Source organism: Bison bison, unplaced genomic scaffold, assembly GCF_000754665.1.
Source record: "Bison bison bison isolate TAMUID 2011002044 unplaced genomic scaffold, Bison_UMD1.0 scf7180017864215, whole genome shotgun sequence".
NCBI classification, from domain to species: domain Eukaryota; kingdom Metazoa; phylum Chordata; class Mammalia; order Artiodactyla; family Bovidae; genus Bison; species Bison bison.
The window spans coordinates 11,891,679-11,900,135 of NW_011494787.1; the positions used below are offsets into that span (position 1 = coordinate 11,891,679).

The window sequence follows — 8,457 nt, forward strand, 5'->3', positions numbered from 1 at the left end:
CTTTCCTTCCAAGGATAAAGTGTCTTTTAATTTCATGGCTGCAGTCACCATCTGCAGTGATTTTGGAGCCCAGAAAAATAAAGTTTGACACTGTTTCCATTGTTTCCCCATCTATTTCCCATGAAGTGGTGGGACCGGATGCCATGATCTTCGTTTTCTGAATGTTGAGCTTTAAGCCAACTTTTTCACTCTCCTCTTTCACTTTCATCAAGAGGCTTTTTAGTTCCTCTTCACTTTCTGCCATAAGGGTGGTGTCATCTGAATATCTGAGGTTATTGATACTCTTCTATTCTGCCTTTCATTTACTTTATAATTCAGTTCAGTCGCTCAGTTGTCTTCGACTCTTTGCGACCCCATGAATTGCAGCATGCCAGACCTCCCTGTCCATCACCAACTCCTGGAGCTCACTCAGACTCATGTCCATCGAGTCAGTGATGCCATCCAGCCATCTCATCCTCTGTCATCCCCTTCTCCTCCTGCCCCCAATCCCTCCCAGCATCAGAGTCTTTTCCAATGAGTCAACTCTTCGCATGAGGTGGCCAAAGTACTGGAGTTTCAGCTTTAGACATACACAATTAATTACCATGAAGTTCCAAGTATACTTGAGAAGAATATAATTTCCTTTTACACGAAGGTCAAGTTTGAAATTCTTATTTTTACTTTGTACTATTTAAATCTTCACTGTTTTTATTATTGAGTTTTCAGTTCTTAGAGAAAAACTTATTATTAAAACCTCTATTATTGTGATTTTTTGCTTGTAATTCTATTCATTTTGTGTTTATACTTTAAAAATCAAATAGCTAAATGTGGCTCATAACGTTTATCAGATCTTCTATGATTTAACTGATATTTGACTAGTAACCAATTTCTGAGAAACTGGTATTAAAATTTAATGGTTATAGAATTATCTGGTCTCTTTAATTCCATCCTTTTTTTGTTCCATGTATTTTAGATTTTATTGTTAGACATCCATCATGTCTCCTGTAGAGAACATATAGTTGGGTCTTGCATTTTTATTCACTCTTACATCATTTAGTTGGAGTGTTCACTAATATTAAATATGCTTACTTATGGTATTGCATTTTTGTTCCTTTTATCTCCTCCTTTTGCCTTTTGGATTATTTGAAAGTTTTTACTATAATTCATTTGAATTTACATATAGGCAACTTACCTTCATCTTCACATATTCTTTTTAATCAGTTGCTCTGGGGATTACAGTATACTTCCTTAACTTTCCATATTAGAGTTAATTGTAACACTTTACATAAAATGTAGAAATTTCACAACCACATATATTTACCTTCACCCATTGTCCTTTATGCAATATTTATCATATTTATTACATCTAAATACAATGTTTTAATTTTTACTTTGAATACACTTAAGTATTTTTTATTGTTGTATACACTTACAGTGTTAGTTTCAGGTGTACAACTTAGTGATTCAGTTGTTTTTTCAGATTATATTCCAACATAGGTTATTACTGAATATAATTTCCTGTTCTATACAGTGAATCCTTGTTGCTTATCTATATTATGTATAGTAGTTTATATCTATTCATCCAGTACTTGTAATTTTCCTCTCCTTCCTCCCCCTTTACATTTGTTTTCAATATCTATGAGTCTGCTTATATTTTGTATATAGATTCATTTGTATTATTTTTTAGATTCCACATATAAGTGATATCATAATGTTTGTCTTTCTCTGACTTACTTCACTAAGTATAACGTTCTTTAGGCCCATCCATGTTGCTGCAAATGACAATATTTCATTCTTTTAATTGCTGAGTAATATTCCACGGTTTATGTATATGTGTCACACACCACATCCTATGACAGTCATTTGTTGATGGACACTTGAGTTGTTTCCACGTCTTGGCTATTGTAAATAGTGCTGCTATCAACATTGGTGTGCATATATCTTTTTGAGTTAGAATTTTCTTTTTTCTTTCTTTTTGGATATATACCCAGTAATGGGATTGCTGGATCACATAGGTAGCTCCATTTTTAGTTTTAAAGGAACCTCCATACTATCCATAATGGCTATAGCAGTTTATGTTCCTTCCTGCCGAGTTCTCTTTTCTCCACATCTTCTCTAGCCTTTATTATTTGCAGACATTTCGATAACCATTTTGACCACTCTGAGACTTAACTTATTCTGTTTTTGACTTGCATTTGACTAGCATTTCTCTAATAATTAGCAGTCTTTTCATATGTCAGTCAACTGTGTCTTCTTTGGAAATAATGTCTGTTTAGGTCTTCTGCCCACGTTTTGATTGGGTTGTTGATTTTTTAAAAAAAAATATTGAGTTGTATGAGCTCTGTGTATATATTAGGTATTAAACCCTCAACAGTCACATAATGTAAATATTTTATCCTATTCTGAGGGTTGTCTTTTTGTCTTGTTTATGATTTTCTTTGTTGTGCAAAAGCTTTTAAGTTTAATTGGGTCCCATTTGCTTATTACTGTTTTTATTTTCTTTACTCTAGGAGATGGGTCAAAAAAGATCTTGATGCAGTTATGTCAGTGTTCTGCCTATGTTTTCCTCTAAGAGTTTTATTGTATTCAGTCTTACATTTAGGTCTTTAATCCATTTTGAGTTTATTTTTGTGTATGGTTGTTAGGTACTGTTCTAATTTTGTTCTTTTACATGTAGCTGTCCCGTTTTCCCAGCACCACTTATTGAAGAGGCCGTCTTTTCTCCGTTGTATATTTTTGCCTCCTTTGTCATATATAAGGTGACCATGAGTGCATGGGTTTATCTCTGGGCTTTCTATTATGTACTATTGATCTATATTTCTCTTTTTCTGCAAGTACCATACTATCTTGGTTTCTATTGCTTTGGAATATAGTCTGAAGTCATGGCACCTGATCCATCCAGCTCCATCTTTCTTTCTCAGTATTTCTTTGGCTATTCAAAGTCTTTTGTGTTTCCATACAAATTTTTAAATTATTTGTTTCAGTTCTGTGAAAACATGGTGGTAATTTGACAAGGATTACACTGAATCTATAGATTGCCTTGATATTATGTTTTTTTTTAACAATATTGATTCTTCCAATCCAAGACCATAGTATTTTCTTTCCATCTGTGTCTTCTTTGATTTCTTTCATCAGTGGCTTATAGTTTTTGGCATACCAGTCTTTTGCCTCCCTAGGCAGGTTTATTCCTGGGTTTTTTCTTTTTGAAATCATAGTAAATGGTACTATTCCTTAAATTTTCTTTCTTACAGTCCATTGTTAATGTACAGAAATGCAACAGATTTCTGTATATTGATTTTTATCCTACAACTTTACTGAATTCATTGATGAGCTCTGATAATTTTTTGGTAGTATATTTTGAATTTTCTATGTATAGTATTGTGCCATCTGCAAACAATGACACTTTTATGTCTTCCTTTCCAGTTTGTATTTCTTTGTTTCTTTTTGTTGTATGATTGTCATGGCTAGAACTTCAAAACTATGTTGACAGAGTGAATGTCCTTTTTTTGTTCTTGATCTTAGAAGAAATGCTTTCAGCTTTTTACCATTGATTATGGTGTTAGTTGGGCCTTCCCTGGTGGCTCAGATGGTAAAAAATCTGCCTGTAATGTGAGAGACCAGAGTTTGATCCCTAGGTTGGGAAGATCCCCTGGAGAAGGGTGATACTTCTGCCCACTTCAGTATTCTTGCTTGAAGAATTCCCGTGGACAGAGGAGTCTGGTGAGCTACAGTCCATGGGATTGCAAAGAGTTGGACATGACTGAGAGAGGAACACTTTCACTTCATGATATTAGCTGTGGGTTTGTCAAATATGGCCTTTATTATGTTGAGGTATGTTTTCTCTGTGTCCTCCTTCTAGAGAGTTGTCATAAATAAATGTTGATTTTTATCAAAAGCATTCTGCACCTATTAAGATGATCATATGGTTTTTATTCTTCAATATGTTGATATGGTGTATCACACTGATTTGTGGATATTGAAAAATTATTATCCTTGGGATGAATTCCATTTTTCATGGTATATCATTCTTTTATGTATTGTTTGATTTGGTTTGTTAGTATTCTGTTGAGGATTTTTGCATTTATGTTCATCAGTGAAATTTCCCTATAATTTTCTTATTTGTGTGTGATATCTTGGTCTGGTTTTGGTATCAGGTGATGCTTGACTCATAGAATGAGTTCAGAAGCATTCCTTCCTCTGCAGTTTTTGAAATAGTTTGAGAAGGATAGGTTCTAACTCTTCTATAAATGTTCGTTAGGATTCACCTGTGAAGTCAATTTGTTCTGGACTTGTGCTTGTTGAGAGTTTTTTTTTTTTTTTTCCCAGAAACAAAGGACTTTATTTTTTTTTAAATTTTATTTTATTTTTAAACTTTACAATATTGTATTTGTTGAGAGTTTTTAATTAATCACTCAGTTTCATTACTGGACTGCTCATATTTCCTATTTCTTCCTGGTTTAGTCTTGGGAAGGTGTGCCTTTCCAAGAATTTGTCCATTTCTCTTAGGTTGCCCATTTTATTGGCATATAGTTGTTCATAGTAGTCTCTTATGATCCTTTGTATGTCTGTGGTGTGGATTATAATTTTTCTTTCTTTTCTGGTTTTATTGATTTGAGTGAGCCCTCTCCTTTTTTTCTCAATGAGTCTGGCAAAGGATTTATCAATTTTGTTTATATTTTCAAAGAACCAGCTTTTACTTTCACTGATCATTTTTATTTTTTCTTAGACTCAATTTTGTTTCTGCTGTCATCTTTATGATTTCTTTTGTTGTACTAACTTTCAGTTTTGTTCGTTCTTTTTCCAGTTGCTTTAGGTCTAAGGTTAGATGTTGCTTATTTGAGATTTTTCTTGTTTCCTGAGGTAAACCTGTATATACTATAAATTTTTCTCTTAGAACTGCTTCTGCTACATCTCATGTTTTGGATCATTTTTCATTTTCATTTATGTCTAGGTATTTTTTTATTTCCTCTTTGATATTTTCAATGATCTACTGATTGTTAAGTAGCATATTGTTTAGTCTTCATGTATTTGCATTTTTTACATTTTTTTTCTTGTAGTTGATTGACTTCTAGTTCTCATAGTGTTTTTCTTGGAAAAGATACTTAATATGATTTCAGTTTTCTTACATTTATTGAGGGCTTTTTTCTTTTTTTTGTGGCCTAGTATAATTTATCCTGAAGAATGTTCCATGTGTACTTGAAAAGAATGTGTGTTCTGCTTTTTGATGGAATGCTCTATAAATATCAATTTGCTCTAATGTGTTATTTGCTCTAATGTGTTATTTATGGCCTGTGTTTTATTACTGATTTCTTTTCTGGATGTTCTGTCCATTGATGAAAGTGGGGCGTTAAAGTTTCCCACTCTTATTGTGTTATCTTCAATTTCTCCTTTTATGGCTGTTAGCATTTGCCTTGTATATTGAGGTGCTCCTATGCTGGGTGCATATATATTTACAATTGAATCTTCTTCTTGGATTGATTCCTTGATCATTATGTAGTGTCCTTCTTTCTCTCTTATAACAATCTTTATTTAAAAGTCACTTTGTTGTATGTAAGTATTGCTGCCTCAGCTTTCTTTTGATTTCTATTTGCATGGAATACCTTTTTTCCATCCCCTCACTTTCAGTCTGTATGTATCTCTAGATCTGAAATGGGTCTCTTATAAGCAGCATATGTGTGGGTCTTGTTTTTGTATCATTCAGCCATCCTGTATCTTTTGGTGGAAGCTTTTGGTCCAGCTATATTTAAGGCAGTTATGAATTTTTATGTTCTTGCCACTATTTTGTAAATTGTTTTGTATTTGATTTGTAGCTCCCCACCCCCCCCCCCCCCGCTTTCTTCTCCTCTTGTTCTATTTTCTTGTGATTTGATGACTATCTTTAGTGTTATGCGTGGATTTTTTTTTCCTTTTCTGTTTATCTAGGCATCTGTTATTGCTTTTGGATTTGTCACTATCAAGAGGTTTTTGTGTAGCAATCTATATATACATGATTGTTTTAAGTTGCTTATCTCTTACTTTCAAATGCATTTCAAAAACCTTGCATGTATACTCTCCTCCCCCTCACGATTACTGTTTTTGATAACATATTTTGCACCTAATTGTTTTGTGTATCCCTTAACTGTTTATTGTGGATGTAGATTATTTAATGACTCATCTTTTAACCTCGCTACTGGTTTTGTGTATGGATGGTTTTGAACCTTTACTGTATCTTTGCTTTACTAGTGAGCTTTTTCATTTTATGATTTTCTTGTTTCTAATTGTGGCCTTTTCTTTTTTACCTAGATAAGTTCCTTTAATATTTTTGTAAAGCTAGTTTCAGTTCAGTTTAGTTGCTCAGTCATGTCTGACTCTTTGTGACCCCATGAATCACAGCACGCCAGGCCTCCCTGTCCATCACCAACTCCCAGAGTTTACTCAAACTCATGTCCATCGAGTCAGTGATGTCACCCAGCCATCTCATCCTCTGTTGTCCCCTTCTCCTCCTGCCCCCAATCCCTCCCAGGATCAGAGTCTTTTCCAATGAGTTAGCTCTTTGCATGAGGTGGCCAAAGTATTGGAGTTTCAGCTTCGGCATCAGTCCTTCCAATGAACACCCAGGACTGATCTCCTTTAAGATAGACTGGTTGGATCTCCTTGCAGTCCAAGGGACTCTCAAGAGTCTTCTCCAACACCATAGTTCAAAAGCATCAATTCTTCAGTGCTCAGCTTTCTTCACAGTCCAACTCTCACATCCATGCATGACCAATGGAAAAACCATAGCCTTGACTAGATGGACCTTTTTTGGCAAAGTAATGTTATTAAAAAGCTTTTTAATATGCTGTCTAGGCTGGTCATAACTTTGCTTCCAAGGAGTAAGTGTCTTTTAATTTCATGGTTGCAGTCAGCATCTGTAGTGATTTTGGAGCCCAGAAAAATAAAGTCTGACACTGTTTCCACTGTTTCCCCATCTATTTCCCATGAAGTAGTGGGACCAGATGCCATGATCTTCATTTTCTGAATGTTGAGCTTTAAGCCAACTTTTTCACTCTCCTCTTTCACTTTCATCAAGAGGCTCTTTAGTTCCTCTTTACTTTCTGCCATAAGGATGGTGTCATCTGCATATCTGAGGTTATTGATATTTCTCCTGGAAGTCTTGATTAAATAAGTTAAATAAGCAGGGTGACAATATACAGCCTTGATGTACTCCTTTTCCTATTTGGAACCAGTCTGTTGTTCCATGTCCAGTTCTAACTGTTGCTTCCTGACCTGCATATAGGTTTCTTTCTTTCTTTTTTTTTTAAATTTTATTTTATTTTTAAACTTTACATAATTGTATTAGTTTTGCCAAATATCAAAATGAATCCACCACAGGTATACATGTGTTCCCCATCCTGAACCCTCCTCCCTCCTCCCTCCCCATACCATCCCTCTGGGTCGTCCCAGTGCACCAGCCCCAAGCATCCAGTATCGTGCATCGAACCTGGACTGGCAACTCGTTTCTTACCTGATATTTACATCTTTCAATGTCATTCTCCCAAATCTTCCCACCCTCTCCCTCTCCCACAGAGTCCATAAGACTGTTCTATACATCAGTGTCTCTCTTGCTGTCTCGTACACCGGGTTATTGTTACCATCTTTCTAAATTCCATATATATGCGTTAGTATACTGTATTTATGTTTTTCCTTCTGGCTTACTTCACTCTGTATAATAGGCTCCAGTTTCATCCACCTCATTAGAACTGATTCAAATGTATTCTTTTTAATGGCTGAGTAATACTCCATTGTGTATATGTACCACTGCTTTCTTATCCATTCATCTGCTGATGGACATCTAGGTTGTTTCCACGTCCTGGCTATTATAAACAGTGCTGCGATGAACATTGGGGTACACGTGTCTCTTTCCCTTCTGGTTTCCTCAGTGTGTATGCCCAGCAGTGGGATTGCTGGATCATAAGGCAGTTCTATTTCCAGTTTTTTAAGGAATCTCCACACTGTTCTCCATAGTGGCTGTACTAGTTTGCATTCCCACCAACAGTGTAAGAGGGTTCCCTTTTCTCCACACCCTCTCCAGCATTTATTATTTGTAGACTTTTGGATCGCAGCCATTCTGACTGGTGTGAAATGGTACCTCATAGTGGTTTTGATTTGCATTTCTCTGATAATAAGTGATGTTGAGCATCTTTTCATGTGTTTGTTAGCCATCTGTATGTCTTCTTGGGAGAAATGTCTATTTAGTTCTTTGGCCCCAGGTTTCTTAAGAGGCAGGTCAGGTGGTCTGGTATTTCCATCTCTTTCAGAATTTTCCACAGTTTATTGTGATCCACACAGTCAAAGGCTTTGGCATAGTCAATAAAGCAGAAATAGATGTTTTTCTGGAACTCTCTTGCTTTTTCGATGATCCAGCGAATGTTGGCAATTTGATCTCTGGTTCCTCTGCCTTTTCCAAAACCAGCTTGAACATCTGGAAGTTCATGGTTCATGTATTGCTGAAGCCTGAAT

At 35.4% G+C, this 8,457-nt stretch overlaps 1 protein-coding gene across 6 annotated transcripts in view; it reads left to right on the forward strand.

The window, feature by feature from the left end:
• The window catches only part of STXBP5L (syntaxin binding protein 5-like), a 335,496-nt gene that overhangs the window by 159,549 nt on the left and 167,490 nt on the right, over positions 1-8,457 (forward strand). The gene's annotated exons all lie outside the window — the stretch shown is intronic.